Source organism: Onychostruthus taczanowskii, unplaced genomic scaffold (assembly GCF_017590055.1).
Source record: "Onychostruthus taczanowskii isolate IOZ18803 unplaced genomic scaffold, ASM1759005v1 scaffold27, whole genome shotgun sequence".
Classification (NCBI taxonomy): Eukaryota; Metazoa; Chordata; class Aves; order Passeriformes; family Passeridae; genus Onychostruthus; species Onychostruthus taczanowskii.
The window spans coordinates 5,573,561-5,598,568 of record NW_024500017.1 but is presented as its reverse complement, the minus strand read 5'-3'; the positions used below and the strand labels follow the sequence as shown (position 1 = coordinate 5,598,568).

The 25,008-nt window shown below is 42.2% G+C and overlaps 1 long non-coding RNA gene across 2 annotated transcripts; it reads left to right on the top strand.

Moving 5' to 3' along the window:
* The first annotated feature begins 924 nt into the window (after positions 1 to 924).
* Positions 925 to 24,883, top strand: LOC121337450. Of its 2 annotated transcripts, none has more exons than XR_005952898.1 (5): positions 925 to 1,064; positions 12,306 to 12,489; positions 13,929 to 14,009; positions 15,670 to 15,735; positions 24,612 to 24,883. It is a non-coding gene; the product is annotated as an uncharacterized LOC121337450 (long non-coding RNA). The 2 variants fall into 2 exon arrangements; XR_005952897.1 differs by lacking the exon at positions 24,612 to 24,883 and adding an exon at positions 23,493 to 23,740.
* The last annotated feature ends 125 nt before the right edge of the window (positions 24,884 to 25,008 follow it).

Below are 25,008 nucleotides of genomic sequence, written 5' to 3'. Positions count from 1 at the left end.
TTCAGGCTCCAAAATGTCAGGCCTCCAAAATGTGTCCATGCAAAGGAGTTTGGGTGCCACAGCTGCAGTTGTCATCCTGTGATTCAGCTGAGTCCGGTTTCTGGTTTAGGGTACCAGAGGTCACCTCCCAACATGACTTGTAGAAAAGGAGCTGTGTGTTCCTTTGTTCCTTTGATCATCCTCCAGCCTCAGAAGTTTTTCTCCAAGAGGTAAAGGAAGTCAGAAAAAAAGTCCTCTATTTCCCAGATCTGCACTGGAAAAGGGCAGCCTTCTCCTCGCTGTTTATTCTCAGCCTTATGTGTTCAGAGACACAGCCTAAGTTCACATAAAAAGCTCACGCTTTTTCCCTAGAGAATGGGGAGGAAGGATCAAACAGAGCTTTTCCATTACACTGGGCTCTCTCTCTCCTTCACTGTAGTCTGAGTCAACTTCTGTTCCAAATTTTCTGTCCCAGTATCATGGCACAGTGGCTAAAGCAAAGCTCTATTAAAATGGCTGAGTTAGAGTTAGATGTCTGCCAGGGCAGACAGCTCAGGTGGGAGGATTTGCAGCAGTGTTATGAAGCCAAAGCATTTTCATTTCACTTATAATGCCTTTCCAAGGATGAGTTTAGCAAGGCTATATTCCTTCCCTGCCTTCATCTTTCCTAATGGGATGTGCAACCTGCAATTAGGACCCACCATAATTGTGACCCATAGCCATCAGGTCCATGGATGTGTTGCAAATACCACCACCAGCATAGGGAAGCTGCAAGTCAGCAAAGCTATTTCCAAGAAAAGAAATTTCCCCTTGCTCTTCTACCCTCTCAAATTATCCTCCCCAGAGCTCCTTTGAGTGGGGTGGCAGAGCACTGGGGCAGCCAGCCAGAAATGCTGTCAGCTCTGCAGCTCTGCCCTCTGCCAAAAACAAATCAGGAAACCTGCAGTGAGTTCAGGAGCTCAGAGCTGACATGGAGAGCTGAAAGGACTTTGCAAAGCAGAGATTAATTTCTGGCAAAGGATGTCTGACATTCACGAGCTATTAAAGCTTTTGGATATAAAAAGCATTGGCCTGTTTTATGAAGGGTGAGCCCAGCTAGATGGCTTGCTTTGCTGTGGGAACTGAAATGCTGCTGCTTGCTGAAGCCATGAGTCAGTTTTATATCTCTGCTTAATTGCCATTTCTTTGCTTGCACTCTTTACTGCATGTGCTTGGGTCAGAGCTGAGTGACATGAACTGGCATTTGTTCCACATCTGGATCCTGTCACTAGAAATGAAGATATTTTTAGCCTAAGTTGAATCATTGCTATTCTTTGCTTTTTGGTTGGAGCTTCTGCTGTATTCTCCCTTCTTCTCCATCTTATATCTCCTGAAGGTTTTTTTGCTTTGTTTCTCCCAAAGCTCGCTAGTGAGGATATTGGGAATATATCACTGCTAATAGAGGAGGGTGTCTTGGGATTGCTCTGAATTTTAAAAGACAAAAAGAATAATGTGCAAGCCTTTCTGTAAGAAACCATCATCACTGAATTACTGGGGGGGGGAGGGGGGCAGGTGTTACTCTTAAAATTTGTCCCCAGAGTTTTTTCTTAGAGGTAGGGTCTAGTCTTGACTTGCTTGGAGTAGGAAAATGATAAAGGTAAGACAGATCCTAACTTCCTAAATTATGAAAAATGAAACACAGAAGAAATGAAATTATCAGAGATCCCTGAATGCATCTGCACCACCACCAAACCCAGCTCTTCTCAGCTGGGAGTGAGGTTGTCTTTGCCCTGTGTCTGCAATTGTCTTGCTCCCATTTTGCCCACCATTGTGCAGCCTTCTGAGAAAGCTGGTAGTTTGAGATTGTGCTGTAGGGGAAAACAAATAAACTGATTACACCTTTTATCTCCCGTTTTTTTCAGAAGCAGATATCTTAAATGAATGCCAAAGTTGTTATTTAAGGTCTTTTTTTTGGTGATAAGGTGTTAAACGTCCTCTAAATTGTCTAATTTAAATTAGTTGGGGGGAGATAATTTTACTGTTACTAGTTATAATAATATGTAATAATAAAGTTGATAATAACAATAATAATATACACTACTCAGGCATTAATAGAATAGAATTATTCTTGAGATATTGCCATGCCATGAAGGTGCCAGCTGGGGTCCATGCCCTGGGTTTTATGGCAGCCAAACACTAACAAGGAAGCACGTGGGTGCTGTGCTGAGTTTTCAGTGCAGGAGCACAACAGCTCCTTCCTTTCAGCAGCTCAGCTCAGTGGCTGTCTCTGAGCTGGTGGTCACTCAGGCTGGAAGGCAAGGAGAGAGTTCAGCCAGCCCAGCTTGCCACTCCCTCCTCCCACAGAGCATTTGAAGCCTGGTGGATAATTATATAGATCCCAATAGATCTATATAATTATATATAGAGAAAAGGATGGAGCAGCACCATGACCCTCAGAGCTGCCTGTTTCCTACACTCTGTCCATTCATCAGGAGATACACCTGCCCTTACCAGGAGCTCTGAGCAGTTTGTATTGGCAGCTACAGCTGCAGGAATAGCAACACACCCAGATAAACATCTCCTTTCTCTAGCTTCCCCAGTTTATGTTCAGATGAAATGCAGTGGAGTTCAGTCCTTCCCTGTGCCTAGGATAGGATTTCCCACAAAATCCTCAGAAGAGAAATGGGGAAATTATCCTTAATTAATTTTTCTTCAGAAATCAGGAACCAAAGAGTTTGCTGAAGACACAGGTGTGTGCAACTATGTTGGTCTATGTAGAAGAAGAGTTTTCAGTGCATTATAAAGAATCAGAACAATGAAAATGAGAGATGATCTCTCTTGGGCTCACAGGAGGCTGTCTGGGAGCCCCTTACAGCTTCTTCAGCCTCTGCATCTGCAGGCCCATGTCTGTCAAGGCTGCAGATGGCACAGGCCAGCAGAGGTGCTTTGCTGTGCAGGGGCTGTAACAGTCTGTAGGGCTTTATCCTTATCCTCACAAGCAGCTCTCGGGCAGCTGCCTCCAACCCAATGAACCTCTATGCAAAGGCTCGAGGGTGTGCTGGATGTGGGTCACTCCAGCTCCAGCAGCACCCCAATACATCACCCATCCTCTCAGAGCATCCTCTCCTCTGAGCACAGGGCTGTGGTCTCCTCTTGACTTGTTTCAATCTGACAGTCAGATTGAAATTGTTCTTCATAGGGAAATGATGAAAAATGACACTCCAAAAGCAGTCTAAGTACCAGTCTTCCTTTCCAAAAGGCTGTTACAAGCAGAAAAAATGAGAACAGACCTGTTACTGACAGTCATGTGCTTTTGAATGTCTATGTATGTTTGCAAAATTCAAGAGTAAGATTAACTAGATTAACAAGGACATAGTTTTAAGCAGTGTGCCTGCCTGTGTGTATATGTAGCTGTATGCATGCTTGTTTTCAGGTTTGTAAAATGCAAAAGTAGCAGAAAATAAGAAAAATCTTACAAGTTTTTGGGTTTACAACATGGCAAATGCAGATACTTTTCTTCACATTTCTGCTTATTTTGTTATCCTAAATAGACTTTTATTCCTTCATAATAGAAGTATATAATCTTACCAGCTACCTGGACCAGAGAGGAAAGCACATTTGCTGCCATTCCTTTTCAAATCCCAGTGGCAGAGTATGGAAGTAGACTGTTTCTTGTGCCACAGCAGTCCTTTCAGACAAACTCCTTCAGGAGGAGAACACAACAGTGCATTACATGAAATTGCTTTCAAGGTAGGAAGCAGCAAGATGAGCAGCTAAACCAAAGTGTGCTGCTAAACATAACAATGGATTTGATGCTGTGGGGTCACCTGACATAGCATTGCAATAGCATAACAGTGCATCACTGCTTCCCTAACTGGCCAGCCTGAAACACAGATGTAGCCGTAAGACAGCTAAAGACAGCTAGCTACTCTGTAAGACAGCTACACAAAAATAGATCACTTAATTTCATTTTAATGTGTCTAAAATTATAAAGAGCTGAGCTTCAGGAGGGAGGCTTCAGTTCTGTTTCTCTGTATTGGAGGTGATCAGATTTCTGTGTCTCTGAAGATTTGCAGCCCACTTATGACCCTTACCAATTTATCACACCCTACCCCAATCAGCTGCAGTATTTCTATGTGTAAAGATTCATGAAAGTTTGGGATTTTCAGCTGGTGTTTGATTATTCAGCCACTCAAGAAAGCAGCTGGAGAGTTGAGAGAAGCCTGAGGGCGTTTGGGACTGAGCTGTGACCTGACAGATTTCAGATGCTTACACACAAATGCATCATCTTAATGTGGGCCTTGGCTTGATAGGACAGGAGAGCAGGCTTCTCCCAGAGCTGCAGCATGGGAATGACAGGAGAGGCAGTTTCCATGCTGAGTTGGTGCTGAGCTAACCCTGCACTCAGCTGGAGAAAGCAGGTTTCATGAGTTCTCTCACAAACTTTGTTTCCACATAGAAAAACAACAGAAAAAGTTCAGCCAGCTTTGAAGAGAAAATAAATCTTTATAGTGCTATTGTCTATCCTCTGTCCTCCCACAGAGCCCACTGGGAAAGCAACAGCCTTCTGTAAGTATCACACCTCTCAGTACGAGGAGCCTTGGGTGGCCCTGGGTGGCCCTGTCTTGGTTCTGTGACCTCTCCAGTGGTCTGATGACCACATTAAACACCAGCAGGGACACACCAGCTCCTGGTCCTTCTCTAGTCACTCAGCAAGCCCTGGCTGGTGACCTTGAAAGGTCACCAGGTCCAACCAGGTAGCCTTGATGAATTATGCATCCCCTGGCCTCATCACAGCTTGAAACCCCTGAGTGCTGGGGCTCAACCACACCCCTGCAGAGGCTATTACAGCTTGTGGTCATTCTCACTGTAAAAAATGTCTTTGTTGCGTGGAGATGAAAGAAACCTCTTCTTATGCAACTTGTACCTGCTGACCTCCTCTCCTTGGGGTGCCTCTGTGAAGACACTCCCATCCTCTCTGTAGCTTCCTTTAACTATTCAGAGTCTGATGAGTCTCTCTGAAGACTGAGCCGTCTCTTCTTCAGGATGAAAAGAACTATCTCCTTCCATCTTCCTCCACAGGGCAGGTTCTCCAGCCCTTTGAACAGCTCTGTGGCCCTCCTTTGGACCCTATCCAGTCTGTTCATGTGTTTTTTGAATTATAGAAACCAGAACTGGACATGGTAGATGATCTCCAAGCACAGGTTCATCTTTAACTATTGTTCTTGCTTTTGTTGTTATCCTTTTTATGACATTATCACCCATGTACATCTTTTAATACACAAGAACTGCAAATGAAGATGAGAATTTGAAAAACAGTCCACTTGAAGGAGTTTTGAAAGTTTGCAGAATCTGAGAAATATTCAGTACATAATCCCTCAGAAAGTTTTGGTGAAAGGTTATTGTCCTTAGCTGTGAAATGACACTTCAGAATTAGAGCTGTAATGGCTGTAATTTTCGTCTTAATGTGTAGCTTCGAAAGATGCACATAAACATTTGCTTATAGTCAGCGTTAAGTAGTAACTTCTGAAGGAGCTTCAGGGTGGTCTTGATAATGCTTAAAAATACACTCATCTCCATTGCAGAACAAGAAGGGTGAGTTACTTTTGACAAAGCAGGAGAAAGCACAGAAATGCATTTTGAACTTGTCAAATAGCTGAATTATAAACATCTTTTCCATAAGAAGTTAGGATTTGAAAATGTTCCTCAGAAAATACTTTTAGCTGATATGTCTTGAATGTACTGACAAAGATCCTGTCTACTATAAAAGGGCAGAATCATGCACTTAATGAAAACACATGATTTTGGAAAAGATAATTTCTCTCCTCCAGTCCGTTCCATAATATTTTTGGTGCTGCAGTATCTTGTAAAGCATTTCAGTAAGGTTGAATGTCAGGTTCAGTGCTTATCTCTTTCTTTAATACATAATTTGGTGTTTCAGTGCTGAGACTTTCTCTAATTAAAAGTTATTTATGTGGCATAGAAAGCTTGTTCACCAGATTTCTTTTTAAAATAGATAAATTAATTCAATCACTTGCAACTTTGGCAATTAGTTAGCATGCAAATTGAGGTGATCCTTGGACTACAAATTCACCACTTTTCCTTCCAACTCTTCTCTGACTTTCCCTAGATCTTTTAATCATCAGGTTGTGCAGACAACCCTCTTGTGCTTGTACCTCTGCCTCTTTCTTATTTCAGGCATTGGGGTTTTTTTTCCTGGTATTCTCTTGAAATCCAATGCCACAGTGCTGTGGTGCTGCCGGAGGTACCAGTGCAGCAAATAAACACCAAGTGAGGTTTTCTCCAGCAATACAGACTAATTAAACATGTTTGCCTCCAATACATCAATATGTGGAATAGTGTGTGTGGATCAGGTCACCCTGTCTACCAAAAATAGAGTACAGCTTGAAACAGAACTGAGAAAGGCAACGAGGATGATCACACTGCTTTAGGAGGAAATACTTTAAAAGGGACTTCAGTCTGGAATGAAAACAAGAGTGGATGTGACAAAAGAGGAAAAGATTCATTCCTTCTCACAATCTGTGCCACAGGTAGAACTCAGCTAAATTTCTAGGTCATAGCTTTATAACAGAGAAGAGAACACACTGGTTAATAGGAAGTGCAACTGCACAGTTGGGCTTCTTAAAGGAGGCCAAAAGTAAAAACAGGCTCTGAAAGGGAACAGATAAACTGACACAGTAGTGAACTGTGAGCAGATATTAGACATGGTTATCGGGTGGAGCTTCTGTCTAAGACATCATCAAAGCACTGTTTAAAAACATTTAAATTATTTCAGGATGGTTAATTTGGACTCATTCCACTCTGAAGACTGAACACCCACCAGCAGTGGGAGTGCTTGGGGTGCTCCAGGAGCACAACTCAGATTTTATTTCAACTGAAAAGCTCAGATCTTTTCCCGAAACACTTGGTGACACAGATTGAAGAACAATAAGACAATCAAGAACTGTTTTTCTGAAGTTCTTAAGTGTGAACTGCAACACAAGTGAAGGCTCACCACTCTGCAGTTATGGACAAAGCACCATGACTTCAGTGGATTTACTTTCTTCAGAAGGGGGGGATGGAAGAAAATTTATCTCCCCACATTAGTATTCAGATGGCATAAATGCATAGAATGCATTAAGTGCACCTAAATGTAGGAAATGGCCTAAACATACAGTAGCACTGTGGAGCACCCACAGAGGTGCTCATAGTGACCTTGTGGAAAATGGCCTTTGAGTGAAAAATTATTTTCACCCTTATGGCTGAAAAATGGGTTTGGCTTTTAAACATTCACCAAAGTTTCAAATTTTGTGCCTGCAGGGACCTGCATTCATGGTATATGTCTCTCTCTCTTCCTCATCCAACAGCAGAAATTTGAAGGGTCACATACAAATATTCACTGATTAACAACTGACTGAATATTAGTTCCAGGCTTAGAAATTCCCTTCTTTTAAAACAACACAGCACATAAAAGCTTCCTTGCTTTGATACACCAGAAAAGGAGAAAGAAAACAAAGGAATTTTGAGATTCTGAAATTTGATCCTTTTTGATATGAAGATATTGCTGCTGTTCACAGTTAGTTTACCCCACATGTTCTTGGAGCATTTAAAAAAAGTGTTTGTACTTTAAATTCAGAATGTATGTAGGAAAACATGTTTTCCTCAGCTGACTGGCTCCTAATGCCATAGTGACAGTGTAGTAAAAAAGCTAGACATTTTTCCTGCTTTGTGAATTCTGTTTTTCTGGGTTTTTAGTGGGCTGCAGTGACATTAGTTGATGAACAGTTATTTCTGTCTGAGCATCGCTCTTTTTCTAGTGAGGGTAAATTGCAGTTTGAGATATCAAGAATCAGTTGATTCTTCTGATGTTGAACCTTATGGTGTTGATCCTGGTTTCCAGTTGATCTTATTCAGGAAATTTTATTTCTTGTGTATTCTTAACAATATCACCCTTTTTTCTGTTTTTAAAAGTCTCTCCTCCATGATAGGAGAAACTGAAAATATAGCCAGAACACAGTGTACAGGCTTAAGCAGGAGAAAGCAAGCAAAGAGGTGTTAAAATATTTATATGCAGTCTTGGAAGAATTATATCTGGGACTGATTTTTTTTTTTTTTTTTTTTTTTTTTTTTTTTTTTTGCCCAGAACAAAGATTTTTTAAATGCAGCCTCTCACTTCCACCTCACCTGGGAATGTTCTTGGCAATATGCATTTCTAAGAAACATGAATCCTTACAGAGGTCTCACTGGATTTGCTGTTAATTTGCTGATCAGTTAACATGAGAATGATATGCAAGTAGCAAGCTAACACTATTCAGTTGATTACTATACATGATTTTACATTAAATTGATAGGGTTTCTATAGAAATGTTTGGAAGTGGGAACAACATATGAACAGCTAGATTAAAAATAATCAAAGAAAAACATCTTAAGCTTCAGAATTATAATTTAAGCACCCAGCTTCTTGTAATAAAATGGTAAATAAAAGCAAATGAGAACAGACCACAAGGCAGACTTGCAAGATTCCAGTCTGCTTCTTAGTGAGCAATCAGTCAAAAAAGCACATTAAAGATTGCTGATGAGAAGCAGTATTCAGAATAACTGGTTTGCCAAAATTATTTCTGTTCTGTACTCTTGCCAAAACTAACCACAAATGTTATTGTAGCCAGGAAGGAGAGAGAGAATCAGCATTAATTTCATGGGGACAGAGCTGTTTAGAACCACAGGTCGTGTCAGTTCACTTCAGCCTCTGAGGGTGAGTAAATCTATTTAGTTTTTTCAGCTTTTTCCCAGAGACAGATCAATTCAAAGCTTAGCACATACCCCAGCTGAATTCTGTAACAGCTCCTTCAAAGCACCAGGTACTTCTGGAGGTTCTTCTTAATTTCTTTTATGAGCACTACCAGGGAAACAACTATTCTCACTGCTATTTTTTCAGGTGGGTGGCAGTGCCAAAGGCAAGGGAAGGACTCAGACACACAATCCAGTCACTGTTTCAGCAGATCCATGGTCCTTTTTCTCACTTTGGAGACTGTGGCAAATGTGATTCAATTGGATTTTCTTTGATCCTGACTCAGACACCAACCCTTTTGGGACTGTTTCACCAGAATAGCTATCTTGCAAAGATGTATCATTATACATAATGAAATAAAGGCAAAATTGTTCAGCAGCCTATTGATGCTGGAAATAATTCTGAAGGTAAATTCAGCAACTGGTCACAATAGAAATGCTCTTTTCAGTCTGCCTGGTAGGTCACTGATGTAACAACAGCCAATATTTTTGCAATACTTTTCTGCACCTTTTGGTAGTACTGCTGGGTGGGAACGGCCAGAGGCAGCAGCCCAGCCTAGCAGGAATTTCACTGTTCTTGGTGGCCTTGTAGACATCAGTGAAAGCTGCATGCTTTAGATCCTTGAAAATGTGGGTCCTGGCTTTTTGCAGCAAAAATCTATAGTTTCAGTTGAATTAAATTAAAAATGCATATCTAATTACATCTCTTCCTTTCTGTCTTCCCATCTGTGCAAGTCACATACACACCCTTTAATGCCTTTTTGGTTGTGAAGTCCCATGAAAAAAGTCAAGCAGATTGATTCCACCACTGGAGAGATGGAGGGAGGAATCCAGCCTGACCTGTCTGGCCTCTGTGCTGCCCCTTATCTACTCATCCATCCTCCATTCTCATCCTGTAAGCATGTTCAGAAGTCCAAATGAGAAATATGGTTAGGAAAAACAGGATATGTTTTCATGGGTGATTGATAGAACTGCATTGCCTAAACAATCCATTGAGAAGAGATGGTTGTTTTCTGAGTCATGCTGGATGCTGAGATGTATAAAGAACTTCAAACTATTAATTACTGAAGAATCAGTCAAAGTGAGAACTGAAGTTCCCACAAGAGAGACAGCAAAGAGAAAATGATAAAGGAACTGCATGTCCCCTGTTGGTACATGTGTTTGAAAGGAAGATGTAAAAGGGTTTTATATTAAGAATAACACAAAATTTCCATCACTTCATGTCTGATCAGAGGGACTGCTCCAGCTCTTGGCAATTTGATGCTTTTGTCATCTTGAGTACATTCAGCCCTACAAATACAAAAAATTGGCCCAAACAGAGGCAACATGCAGAGTGACCCTGCCTAATGTCTTTCTACCATTTTGGCTTTGTGTCAGAGAAAGGGCCCTTTTCTAAACTGTCAGCTTGATATTGTAATTCATTGTCTGAATGAATATATCCTCTGTTGGACATTCAACATTTCTAAGAAGGAACTGAGGGAAATAATTTTCTCATGATTAAAGGATTCTGAGATGTTGTTGAACATCCACTCCCATAGTTACTGCAGTAACTTGTCAGGCAGACCCTAAACAAAGACTTAATTGTTGTTGACTAACTCAAAGTTTTTTGAACATCCATATGGGATGAACTTTTTCCATGCTGAAAAAGTGACTGTAAAGACCAGCAAAAAGGAGGCAACCCCATCATTCAAAATGCAGTGTATGTAATTCATCCGTGTGAAACCACGTGCCTCTGCCAATGAATCCAGCACCCTGCACCTCTAACCTGAAGCACAGGCATACTTTTGAGCTCTGTGAAACATTTCTGTGTATCTGTTTCTAAAATACCACAAGGATTGACCATGATGGTTCATGAGACAGTTTTATCTGTCTCAGTAAGAGTTATTTTGGAAACCTCATTGCCTACAAGTCTCTTGCTCTTGCTAGTACAAGATAGCTGGGAATGTAGTGTACCCACCACAGGCCATTAACTTAATAAGTTTCTCCTGAACAAAACCCAATAGAATTTTTTTAATAAAGAGAGTTATTTTGGAAACCTCATTGCCTACAAGTCTCTTGCTCTTGCTAGTACAGGATAGCTGGGAATGTAGTGTACCCACCATAGGCCATTAACTTAATAACCCAATAGAATTTTTTTTAATAAAACAATAATATTGTTGAAATCATCATTCCACATGCGATTTCATGACAGCCATAAAACATTGTGCTAAAGTTTAAAATTCTGGTTATAGTTTCACATTTCATGTATATCATCACATCCTAGGTTGATAAAACCCTGATCCTTATTGTTGATGAGTTTTGGATTGCTATAAACCTTTCATTTCCTGATAGTCTACAATTGGATGTTGTCATGGTTTATGTAATGTGGGTGAAATGCAGGAAAAAGGGGATGTAACATTAGCATATTTAAATTCATTTACCTTTTGTTTCCACTCATATTTTTATCACTGGTGAATGGTATCTAATAGTCCAAAACAATGCTCTCACTGTGTTGATCTGAGTCCTGAACAGACAAGTGATAACAAAGTGGCTGAAGACATTAGAAAAAAGCCAAAGGGGACCTATGTATCAAAAGCAAGTAAAATTTTCAGTTTGTTTTCAGTTTTTATCCAGAAAGTTGTCTGAAATGATTGACTAGCTTTACATCCCATCTTCTGATGGCTGTTTTCACATATCCCTAGCTCCTGACTTGGATGGTTGTATTTGACACAGACCAAGCTCTTGGTCTTTTGTGCTTGCAGTAAAATTTAAAAATTAATGTCATGACTCAAATATCAGACAGAATGTAAATTAAAAGTATATTTTTTTTCCTAGATGTCATAGCTCAAAGATGTAGTTTGTGCATATGGTTCTTGGGGTTTTTTTGGTTTTGTTTGGTTCTTTTTTTTAACTTTGGTGACTAGCATTCAGAAAGATGGTCCCAAAGTGTTAATATGGAAATCGTTTGGATGAGAGCTCTTTATCCAGAGACCAGTGTAGCAGGCACAGGGCCTGCAAGGCCTCCTTGGAGGTCAGAAGCCTGAGCTAGGAAATGCCAAGTCACGATGACTTGGTCCTTAGAAGCCCCTCTCTTCCGTCTTTGCATCCTTGCTTATCTCTCTGTAAGCCTATAGGTCACTTTTCCCTGACCCTTTCTATTGGACAGTTTTCAAAACCTCTGTAGGGTATAAAAACCCCTAATTCTGCCTGGTTTGGCAGAAGAAGCTGTCACTGAGAACCTTCATGGGACACCCTAATAAAGAATCCTGCGGAACCTTATACAGCGCTTCTGCTCTCTCTCCCCGTGTCTGCTGCTACGGCCACAAGCAAGCCAAAAGAGCTGATAATCACACCGAGCTGACAATCACTAAGAGCTGAAATCACTTGAGCTTGCTTGGCTGCCTGCAGCTGGGAATGGCTTGGGAGATCGGACGAAGTCTGAGCCTCCGCTGAGACTATCCTGGCCTTGGCAGTCCACTGGGCACAGCCCGGCTGGAACCTACCGGGATAGACCAGTGTATGCAGTGGTTATAAGCTCTGATCAATTTTTCATTCTGTGAAAAATTCATCTTGCTTCCTAGAAAGAACCACAGAGTGCACTGCTGGTAGTGCCAAATCCTCTCCTCCCAGTCTTGGGGCAGCTCCGGAGTGCTGCTGCAGAGCCCATGGGGTGAGACTGTCACTGAAGCTGCGCTGCGTCCTGTCTGTGATCACACGTCCTGCTGCATCCCAGCTGAGGAGGCCTCATAAACAGGCAGACCTACGGTAGGGATACATCAGGGCCTGGGAAGACACTTGTTCCTTTTTTCTTACCTAAGATTTTGGCAGAAGAAGAGCTTTGTGTCAGTTTACAGCCTGGTTTGTTTCCAAAGTGAAATCTAACCTCTTCAAAATTATGAAACCACCTGTTTGTCCAAAGGCTGCCTGGGACATTTTTGTATAAATGGCAGCCTCTTAGTGAAATAAGGCAGGGCACAGCAACGTGAGGGGCTGCAAAGCCCCCCATGAATGATGACGAGAAGGAGATGATTTGCTCCTGACACTGGCATGGCACACATGAACTCAGTGCAGTGGTTTTTAGAGCCTGTGGAAGGACAAATGTTTGTGGAAGAGATCTGCTTGGGGAGCCTGGGATAACACAACCAATAGAGATGGGGGAAACAGAGGACCAGGTGGAAACTCATGAGAATTTCACCCCTTCTGCTGCCACCACACAGCACAGAAGGAAACACCTCAGCACCAAAAAATCTGATCTTCCAAATTGCTTGCTACTGCAGTCGTTGGTAATGTGGGCCATTAAATGGCCTCAAATGTCTTTCTTTCTAAAACCACATCAGCTCCCAACTGTATGTAAGACCCAATGGCCATAAATATTTTAGTACCTTCTTAGTACCTTTTTTCCCCACCTGTAAACCCAAATTAGTAACACTAAGCCTAACAGAAGATGTTGTGGGGCTAAATGAACTTCTGGCTTCCATCAGAGGATACAGTTTAGGGCCACTGCCTTTGATAATGCTATGCTTACACTCTTCACTAGATTTATCCCACTGGCTGCTTTATCTGATCTCTTTGTATTGTAGATGTTAGATAGAAAATAAATGGAAAAATATTTGCAGGCTGAAGAGTAAAGCCATTATCAATTTTGCCAACTATTTAATAAACAAGAAAGTGATAAACCCCCAAAAGATTATTTAGGAAACAATAACAAAAGGTAATGGGATTATTTTCACTTGCCATCTAGTTTTTTATTCTTTAAATGCACAGATATTAAATCCAGCAAAGACTGTTAAATAATTAATTATGACAGTCTGATTGGAAGGAGCTTAGACTTCCTCCTTTGGACTCTTGGATGAGACTTAACAGCATGTGTTTGAGGAAAACAAGCCTTCCTGAAACACATCTTGTTCTGTGGACATTTCCAGAGAGGCAGAAGAGTCTCAGGTCCACACTGAGGTTTAGAATGGGAACAGCTTACAGGTAAATATGAAATTTTTTCATTGCTAAATATGACCCACCTCAGCATCAGGGACTTTCAGAAAAATATATTGTAAAGCCATGAGAGTTGTCAGCCAGAGGAATTTTAAACAACTGATCCTTACTTCTGTGCTGCTTGTGAAGCATTAGGCAGGTGTTTGCACCTCTAGTCTCATGAAGACTTTCCAATTTTTGCTCCTGACCATTCACACAAATGCTCTCTCTGACAGGGAGTGTACAACTCAGACATTTTGCTTGGAGTAATACCAAGAATTCATCCCCTGCCAATATCAAGCCCTGTGTCAAAGCAGGTTGGTTTTATTTTTTCCTTTTTTATGAAAATAATTGTCTTCAACAAGGGATGTGTATGACAGATGAATAAAATAGTTTTGAGACCACATGAAAGATATATCCTAACAGAAATGAAAAATACACCTATAAATTGTATAACTTGTAACATTTTGGTACAGATGGAGAAGATAATGGGCCAGGACTCTTCTGCCCCATTCCCACCTCTGGTACCCCTGCAGCACAAAGACAGTGGGACCATCTAGCTTGCAAGTGCTTTGCCACAGAAAGGCTCCCTTCAAATCAGAGGTCTCCTGGTTTGGAGGCAAGGTCCTGTCTCCTGTTTCTAATTCTCAGCTCTGGTGTCTTTTCAGAGCTAACCAAGTATCACTTCATGGTTTACTGTGGCTGGTTGAAGACAGCTGTGTGAGCAGGACACCTTCTCGAGCTACTGCATGGCAGGCCCTGCTCCAGCACTTGGGAGCAGAGAAGGCAGGAAGTACCTGCAGGGTTTCTCCCTCTGGATTGGATGACTGCATGATTTTGGTGTCCGATTTTGGGCAGGGACCAGAATGGCCCATGACAGATATTAGGTCCCATGCAAACAGAATGAAAAGACAGCATTGGATGGAGAGGGCATTGTTAATACTGTCTTATTTTGCTCTTTGTGGTCAGTGCTGCAGATTGCAAACACATCTGTGTGAGGAACTCACTTCAGCTGCTGCTGAAACCACATTTTCTGTTATTTTCATATTAGGTGGTCTGGCTTAGACCACACACAGACTGCAAAGTGTGTTATGACATGACACATGGCTGTTGCTGCTGATTGATCTTTGGTTTACCAATACCACGAAATTTTTCCCCAACTTCCTTCAGCTGATTTATAGTGTGGAAGAACAAGTTGAAAGACTATTCTCATTGGGAAATGAATTCTCATCTCATTGTTCAAGTAGATTTTCAAGATGATAGTCCTGTGCTTCCCCCACATTCTGCAAGGACAGGAATGGCTCTTTTTTTTCAAATACCTGTATTTGTCTCTGGCCAAGCCATCCATTGAGGATCCACATGGCCCTGCAATCAATCATCACCTGTGCTAAATGTAGATTTTTAAATGGGTCTTTGTTAAGCTGTATAATTGATAATATGGTAATGAGACAGAAAAACAAGGAAAATAAATGTAAGCCTGTTTAGGAATCTGTGTTCCTTAGAGGCTTAGCCTAATTTTCTGAATGAAGAGTAAATTGTTTCTGTGTAGATACAGAAAAGAATTGCCACATATGCAAATGATTGCTGTAGGTGAAGGCTGGATTTTTCAGAATGACTGGCTCAGATAGTAGCCCAACAGTGGAGATGGAGGAACAAGTCACCTCTGGTCTGTTGAACTGTCCAAGTTGCTACACTGCAAAGTAAAGCCCCAAAGGGGAGGTAGTAGGTCAGAATTCAGTGGAAGAAAATACCAACTTCAGGCACCAGATAGAAAAGCTTGACCCATTACTTTCTGACTGATAACACACAGTTATTAATAGCCAAGTTTACTAAGGTTTGTCAAAATCACTTTGGATGGCCACAGAGCATGTTTGAATATTGATCTGGTAGTCAATGAAGACAGACCTGTGGGGAGTAATTCTGCTTATTTAAACACCATTGTGAACAGAAAAAAAACTGACTATTAAATCTTTCTAGGCTACTTTGCAGACATCTGTGCGTGTCTAGATGATGCAGTCCCTGTGGAGACATGGATACATACAGGTCAGTATTCAGTCAGAAGAATCCTGGCTGTTAATCCTCCCAGTTAAAGCTCCTCAACACACTATGTGTCTGGACCATGCTTTGCTTAGGACCATTTCAGATCATCTGATCCACATAAAATAAGAAACGATTGAGTGATTTTTCAAATACCTTTCCAAAGACTGGAGCTATGAACATAGGTGTGCACCAGAAATCCCACAACCTCAAAATTCCAGATTTAAGTCTATAAACTATTACCACAAACTCATGCTGATTTTCATCAGTACCCTTTATTATGTTGGAAAATACTTAGAGGATAAAAGTAATTTAGCAGTAATCATGCTCTGAAATGGAATTAAATTACTTGAGAACTTTAAAGCTTTGAACTCTTTTTCCAGATTATACACATCAGTTATCCTTTTGGAAACATGCACAACAACATAGCCCTGACTTCAATGCACAGCCAATACAGTCAGGTGCATGGTTGTATATTTTCTTGTGCAAGTGGGTTCTGATCTTGTAACCACTGGATGTGAACAAAAGCATTTATTAACTCTGGTGTGGAGGACCATGATCATGTGACACCTGTGAATGTGACACTAGATTTTTCCCTACCACTGTCACTCAGCTTTTAAGACTTGCAGGACATAACTACAACAATTTTCCCACTGTAGAAGTTCCAGTCAATTGGTGTGAAAGATACTCCTTTCATCAATGGAATAATGTGGCAAGAAAACAGACTACACATTGTAGTTTAGGTTTTTGAATCATGTCAGGAGAATTCACACAGTCTGGACACACTGTTGTAGATCTCTGTTGCCTTCCCCTCCCAGCCTGTGTACAGAAGGGACAGTTATTTAAAAGATTTCAGGAAACAGTTATAATCAAATGATTGAATAGAGGGGATTTCCCCATCCTCTTTGCCCCCATGCTGCTCCTCCTGTCTCTGGGACTGTGAGAGCTAGCAAACACCAGCCCCTTCCTCGCCCAGGCAGCATGTTTCAGAGAGGCTCCTGGTATTTGCAGGCTTCAGGCAGTTCCATCTGACATGGGAAAAAAGGACTTAAGCAGCTGACATCAGTGGAGGATGGAGTCCCACAGAGCTTGCCTGACTCTCTTTGTGTCCCTCCTGCTGCTCCCGTTGGATTTGGACCGTGCACTCCTCTCTGTGCTGTGCAAGCAGAAAGCAGTGAATGCCCAAGTGCCCTTGAGCAACTCCCAACACATTGCACAGCCTTGTGTCCGTGTGAGCTGGGAGCTACGTGACCTCCACACGCTTTGGGAGAACATTTGATACTGCCCACTGGCCTCAGTGGCATAGCCAACTTGTGATCAAAGAGTACTCTGAGCTTCCTGGGAACAGTGGGGTGAGGTGGAGTGCCAAGGGGGATGTTCTTCTCCACCCACCTTGGTGCAGACCCAAGGGAACCACACAGCTGACGTGTGACAGCCTCTGGAAAATCCTTTGAGGACGGGGAAATCCAGTCACAGAGGCTGGGCCATTGGCCTCTAAGAAAACCCAAATCAAACAATTATACAGTAAATGCATATCATCTTCCTGTGGGCTCTGGGGCTGGCTTTGGCTTGCCATGAAGACAAGGATGCCCAGTGCTTTTGTGAAGCCAAGACCCTTGTACACAAATTGGAGGCATTAGAGCTTTTCCCAAGATATATTAGGTCTTTAATATGCAAAACATAAACCATGTCTCAGGTGATTAAATGGGTTGAGCAGCTGGAAAGAAAGTCTTCTCTTAAGGACTATTAAAGCAGGAATATTTAGATACATAGAGGCCATTGAGTAAAGGCCAAAAAAAGCTCATCCCCTGACAAGCTGCTGCCTAATTCTGCTACAATTTTTGTCTCTCTGAGCCATGCTCCTGGACTCTGAGCATTGCTCATGCACTGAACACTAGAGACTTGGTGTCTCATTTTACTGCTGCAAAATTGGATTGATTTGGTACTAAAATTACTGGAGTGGCTGTGGACCTGCACAGCAACTGGACCCTGCAGGAGTGTGGGATCAGGCCATGTGTATTCTGGGGACACTGACAGCCAGCTTGTGCCCAGGTGGCCAAGAGGGCCGATGGCACCTGGCCTGTACCAGCAATAGTGTGGCTAGCAGGAGCAGGGCAGTGCCCTGTCCTTGGCACTGCTGAGGTGACACCTCAAATTCTGCGGTCAGTTCTGGACACCTCACTATAAGGAGGGCATTGAGGGGCTGGAGCATGTCCAAAAAGGGCAACAAAGCTGGGGAAGGATCTAGGGGAAGTCTGATGAGGAACAGCTGAGGGATCTGGGGTTTTTTGCCTGGATAAAAGAAGGCTCAGGGGAGACCTTCTCAATCTCTTCAACTACCTGAAAGGAGGCTGTATGGAAGTGGAGGTTGGCCTCTTCTCCCAGGTAAGAGGTGACAGGTCTAGAGGAAATGGCCACAAGTTGTGCCAGTGGAGTTTTAGGTTGGATATTTCAAAAATTCCTTCACTGAAAAGACTGTCAAGCACCCAGGGAGGTGGCTGAGTCACCGTGCCTTGAATTGTTAAAAAAAACATGTGGATGTAGCACTTGGGGATGGTTCAGTGATGGTTCAGGGAGGTGGCTGAGTCACCGTGCCTTGAATTGTTAAAAAAACATGTGGATGTAGCACTTGGAGATGGTTCAGTGGTGAGCAAGACAATATTAGGCTAGTGTTTGGCTTTGATGAGCTTAAAGGTCTTTTCCAAGCTAAATATTCTATGGTCTTGGTGTTGAAACAGGTCAGAAAATACTATTATCAATTCAATTCCTATCTTTAGGTGTATTCTTGCTTTTTCACAGGGTGACATGCCTCTGTATGTAATGGTATAGAATTGTGCAGGACTTTTTTTTTTTTTTTTTTTTTTTTTACCCTTATAATTGCCTAAAAGACTAAACTATCAGTGGGGTAGAGGAAATTTTCCTTTAAGCAGAGGCTGAGCAGAAATGAGAGACTGAAAAGGATTTTAATGCTGTCGTGAACATTAAATTCCTTCTTCTGTTCTTTATTTAGATTATAGGTAAGCATGTGGCCAGATAGATGATTCAAGATACAGAAATCATAGACTTTGGGGAAATGAAGGATTAGGGCTTGGCTTGACCTGAACTCATGTGACAAATTTCTTTTCAACATTTATTATTGTCTTGCACACTGGGATTAGTCTGTGCTGAACACTGAGGAAAAAAAAACCCAAACCAAACAACACAAAACTAAACAAAATCCCTGCTGGTATGACTTTACCATCTGCATGCAAATGCTGCTGTGCACAGACCACATGCAGGCTCTCTCCTGCCTGTGTTTAGAGCTGAGGTTTTGGTCCTGGCCTATCTACCCTCATATTTTCAGCTGGATTCCTACAGTTATTGTTCCTCACCACATTTGTAGAGTCATAAGAAAATTCAGAAGCAGAGGTTCTTGATTCTGAAAAGCAGGCCACAAATGTGTGTTTGTATGGGATGCATTAGAAAGGAATTATATTAAAATCAGGTTTAAAATGTCTAAACAAAAAAGTAGGTAGTGTTTCAAAAGAGATATGTACACTGCAATTATACATAGCACTTGAAATCTCATTACACTCCACTTTTTGTGTGCTGTGTGAGGAGATCTGCAGCTGTGTGTGGTGTCCTGTCCTGGCTGAATGCTCAGTCTGATCCTGACTGACTGGACCCTCACTCACTCAGAGGAAATATGCATAATAATTAAGAAAAAGCAAATTACTAAAACATTTCAGATGTGAAACAAATCAGTTGTTGACTTGTGCTAAAAATACTTTCCTGGTTAACTGAGACACAGGACCACGAGATCCTGGATCATGCATGTGCCCCACAGGGCCTAGGGTCATGAGAATGAATGAGCAGTAATGCTCAAATGGCCTTTTTCCAGTGTATTAGGGGAGTGTGGCTGGAGGTATAAATCACTGTGAAAGCCACTTGCAAGGTGACTAACACAATGAACAGCTCTGGTTTTTTTCCACTATTAAGTCATGCACAATTACAAACTACAGTAATCAAATATGAAGATAATGTTTAAAATAAGAGCAGCTGTAGGAAGTGGAAAGAAAACAGGAAGCAGAAAAATCCAGCATTCTCTGTAGCCTGGAAGAAGTCAAAAGGAATTGGGACATATTTCTGGATTTTGTTCCTTTATGTCAGTCAGTTCCATGCAGCATGTGCTGTGGAGGAACCAGAGAAACAGACATAAAATAGCAACAGGACCACAACGTATGAGGAAACGTAATCCACAGTCCAGAGCAGGCTGGAACTGGGAGGTGTGACTGGGAGGGGTGTCACTGGCTGTGGCAATTCCTTACAGGGAGGAATTCAGCCAGTTTAAAAATAGAAGTCAGGCAAAACAGAAAGTCCTGGAGACAAGCAGGTGGCTGCAGCAGATTTTTGTTTGAAATGATAAGGTGGAGGAAAATCACCATCCTCATCCAACCTTTCTGTTTCCTGAGATTGAGAAGAAGCCAGGAAAGCTCATGGAAATCTCTTGCCTTCCCACTGAACACCCCTTTTCATGGAAAAATTAAGATAATGTGCAATAAGAAGTATCGCTTCTTCTCCAGTTCATGTATTGAGGATCTCTTGGCTCCCACAGTTTGCAAGGTCACTTAGAGGCCAGATACTCTTCCAAATGTAAAATGTAATTTACTGCCTGTGTCAAAGGTTTTTTTTAGTTTCTCCAGGGCTCTGAAACACTCATCCTCATCCCTGCTGGCACTTGGAGATAGTTGCCTCTGGCAAGGAAGGAAGGGATCTATTCCTAAAGTAACCAGATTATGTCAGAAATGGGAGCAGGCAGAAGCAGACATACAACAGCCAGAGCAATCCATCAGTGATTCCCAGGGGTGCTTGGCTCACAGCCTTGACACACTCTGTGCAGGAATTTACCATCAGTGTAACCAAATAAAGCTCTATGCACTGCAAGAAGAACAAAGCATTTTCATTGATTAGATGCTACATGCAAACCAACAAACATATTGTCAAAGTACATTCTTTAGCAGAGAATTCATTTTAAAAAGAGTGGACATTGGTTTTTGTGTCAAAAGTACCTCTGCTGTACAGGGAAAGATACATCATCCTACGTTTGGATGACAACAGTGCTTGTTTCCCTATCTGAGCTCCTGACACTGCCAATGGAAAGAAAAAGTAGGCAGCTTTAAATATGACTTATATAGTGTTTTAGACTTTAGAGTGACATAATGGACAATTATAACTACTGTTAGGAAAAGCCAGGGGAAGGTCTCTGACATACTGTTCTCCACATCTGGTCCCATGGAAAGGAGTAGTTTAACCCAAGAGACCCTGCACTGCCCAGTAACTATAACCTCCTGCCCCATGTGGACATGCTGGTTTATTTCACCTGCAATGTTCTACAGTCACCTGGGGCAACATCCCTGATCTGACTGAGATAGACATGGAGGATTATGACCCCTGCCTTCGGGGAAGCAGTGCCTGAACCAGGTCTCTTTTCTGGACTGTTGTTGCATCTTTGTATTTTCAGGGGTGCCTGAACACTCCACATTTCACTCCCCAAACAGCAACGGGGACTGCCAGAGCTGTACTTTGCAGTGTATCACCAGGAGGACAGGCAGTCTAGTCTTTTCCTGTTCCTTTTCCTGTTCCTTTTCCTGTTCCTTTTTCTGTTCCACTGAAAAAGGTATTGACAACAGCATATGAGCCTACAAAATTCTGAGGCACAGATAAGTTGCCCCCAAATCTTTTGGTTTTCAGCTGCTCACCCTAATATACTCTGGTATGTCGGTGACTAATTTTCACTTGGTTTCTTCTGTAGATCTAGCCCCCTCTCTTTGTCTTTCTTCTGAAGCTTCTTGCAGTTTCTGTTATTTATTTTTCCACAAAATGTGTTCATTTTGCAAATTTATAACTGTTCAAGAAGGGTATGAAAGGCATGCAGTAGGTCTGAAATCAGTCTGGGTAGGACATTTCCAATTAATTTCCATCCTTTGAGTTCCTCAGAAATGGCTGTTTCCACCATTGGGAAACTGTAGCATTTCTGACCTTGTATTCCAAACTGAAAAACCCAAACCAACCAGGAAATCTGAAATCTTATACCAGTACAGGCACTTCCACCTTTGTCTGTGTGATAAGAAATTAAGAGAAGTTTGAATTCTGCAAAACAAATAATTTTCAAAGGAAAAATGTTAGTCATTATATTTTCAGCTACAGCTAAATAAAGTCTATCTCTTTATTCAGATCTAAATTTCTTCCCTAAATTCACTTGGCAGGATACTGGCTTAAGAGAGATTATTTTGCCAGCATGCTGTTCTGCAGCATTTTCCAATTTTGCTCAAATAGCTTTTCCCCTGACAGCCCATGGGTAGGTGGTCTAAACAGGAGCACATATATTGTGACTGCCTTTCCAATTGCAAAGAAAGTTCAGGTTAATTTGCTATTGCAGTGTCTATCTGGCAAATGACTTCTAGTCATAATCTATGATGCTACCTTCTGTGTTTCTGCAATTAAAAGGAGATGATCAATCTTAAAAATGTTACACTGTAATGCCAGTAATGACCTTGTGTGCACATTCAGGAGGGATGAACACGTTCCCTGTGTTTCCTCTTACAGTAAAGTGTCTTTGCTCTTGTTACTGACTTTTCTGTGGCAAAGGCAGGAAATGTTAGATACATCTCTGGTGTAAACCAATGCACCTCATAAAGAGACACATTTGATTAAGGGATTTTGAAGAGGTTTTCTCCAACTGATAGAAAATATGAAGTCTCAAAATTGCAAGACAGAATACAAAGGTATTTTTCTCACTGCATCTGTTAGAGAAAGCAATACGTGTGCACACATTTCCATACTCAGGATGCAGAAGGGAGGTGGGTATAAAGATCCAGTTATTAAAGTTGTTACTGATATGCTTCTGCCCTGATCAAGGTGCAAGTGAGACCATATGCCCAAGTCAATAGTATAGATTGTATTTAACAGTAAATGTGAGAGAGAGAAAGAAAGAGAGAGGAAGAAATAGAAAAAGGGAGTGGGGAAAAGAGAAAGAGAGTGACAGAGAGACAGATTAAGTAGAAAACATCACCACTCCCTGGATCCTGACAGTGTCTTGTTAATCCTCTTCTGGTCTTCTCAGTGCTGGGTGCCCTGCTAAACTCAGAGTTCAGTGGATTAATCTGTGTTCAGACTGGGTGGGAATACCCAGGCACCTCACTTGTTAGGGGCAAGTTTGGAACTGTCTCTTGCAAAAGACTGAATCTGTTGCATCATTTGGCATCACATGCAGCCCTCTGGAATGAGTCTGGGGGTGCTTTGGGTGTCTTTGATGGTTTATGACACCTCCTCAGCTGCCTCTCACATAAATGTCCTGTGTCTTATGTGGCCTTCCCATTGGGGGGGGTTTTACAATGGAGACAGTTTGTGTAAGGCACGATGGGTGCTCATGCCCTCTGACCAGAGGTTACACCACACACCAAAACACTTTCCTTCTCCCTCCCTGCTTGGGGGGAGTGTCTGCAAACGAGTGTTTGCTGTCTGGCACCAGCAAATGAGTCTATGGGCTGTGGTCCCTCCCACCCAGAACCCAGCAGGGCTGATTGTCAGGACAGCTGCTGGATTTGGCTTTCCTTGTGGATAAATTCTTCTCCTTAGACCTGGGGTGGTTTGGCTCACACTCCAGGTCCTATCAGGAGGTGTATCTGAGTGGGGAGGGGGCTTTGGTGGTCACAGCTTCTTTAGCAGTGTTTAAGCTGATTACCATAACGTTTTAGTCTCCCACAGGGGCTTTTATATTGTAGGCACTAGAACAAGAACTTCTTCAGTATCTTCTGGGTCCTACCAGAGGCAGAGCACTGATAAGCAAGCCAGTCCCATGGGGACTGTTCAGCCATCACCTCACTTCACCTCTGTCCTGGCCTTCTAATATTTCCTCTGTGAGCAGCAGCTGCATGTCAGGGTAAGCTCTGTTCAGGACAAGGCTTGACTGGCACCTTCCTCCCACGCCATCCTGCAGAAGGATTTCACTGGCAAAAGACCTTTGTCCTCTGCTCCCTTTCCCTTGCTTTCTTTCTCAGTCTGCTTATTGTAAGTTCAGTCCTAAGGGGAGAAAAATGTCATTGTGACACCTGTAAATGAAATGAATAACAGTAATTCCTTTTGTGTGAGATTTTTGTACTCCTCAAAACACGTCAGCAAAGCCTGTAAGTTGGCATCTCATTTTTCTTTGGCAAGGGTCTCTGAGGAAAAAGGGCAAAACAAGGACCGTAGGGCAGTATCTGTGCCAGTCTTTAGACACTGACTAGGAAAGAAATAGAACAGCGTAGAACAGAACAGAATGGAGCAGAATATTTTGGTTGGAAGGGACCTACAAGAATCATCTAGCCCAACTGCCTAACCAATCCAAGGGCTGACCAAGTTAAACATTTTGTTAAGGGCATTATCCAAATGCCTGACAGGCTTGGGGCATTTACCACCCCTCCAGGAAGCCTGTTCCAGTGCTTGGTCACTCTCTTGGTACAGAAATGCAGAGAGTCTAAACCTCTCCTGGTGTCCCCTTGAGCTATTCCCACATGCTATCACTGGATCTCAGGGTGAGGAGTTCAGCCCTCTCCCCCTGCCCTCCTCAGGAAGCTCTAGCAATGATGTTGGTGCTCAGCTGCCTCTTCTCCAAACTAGACAAGCCCAGAGTCCACTGCCACCCCTCACAGGACCTGTCACAGGATGTGCCTTCCAGCCTTGTTACCAGCTTTGTTGTCCTTCTCTGAACACTCTGAAGGACTTTGACTTCCTTCTTAATTGTTGGGGCCAAGAACTGCACAGAATGCTCAGGGTGAGGCCACACTAAGAGCCTCAACAGAGGGATAATCATCACTTCAGATGTCTCCATTTGAACTTGGCACCTTAACTTCCCTTTCCAGGTAGCAGGCAGGAGCAGACTGATTCACTGTGCCTATGGTGGATGAGATGAACGGCTCCCATTTCTCCCTATTGATCACAAAGGTAATGCAGTGATGACAAGCCTGGCAGCAGATGTCAATGCTTTAGAAAGTGATGTGCAGTGAGCTGCATTTTCTTCATTGTGATACATGTCACATTCTCTAGCATTACTTTTGATACACCATCAAGACTACCTGCTGCTCTGTGATTAATGCCATGTTCAGGCAGCTCCAAGGTACGGATGAGACTGATGTTGTTTGGTCTGGGGTGTAACTTCTAGGTCTTATCTAATGTCTTCGGCAAACTTTTGAAAAGTTCCCCAAGGTAGCTGACTACAAAAGACATTTGCCAACCATAACTTGTGTAAAAGAGTGAGAA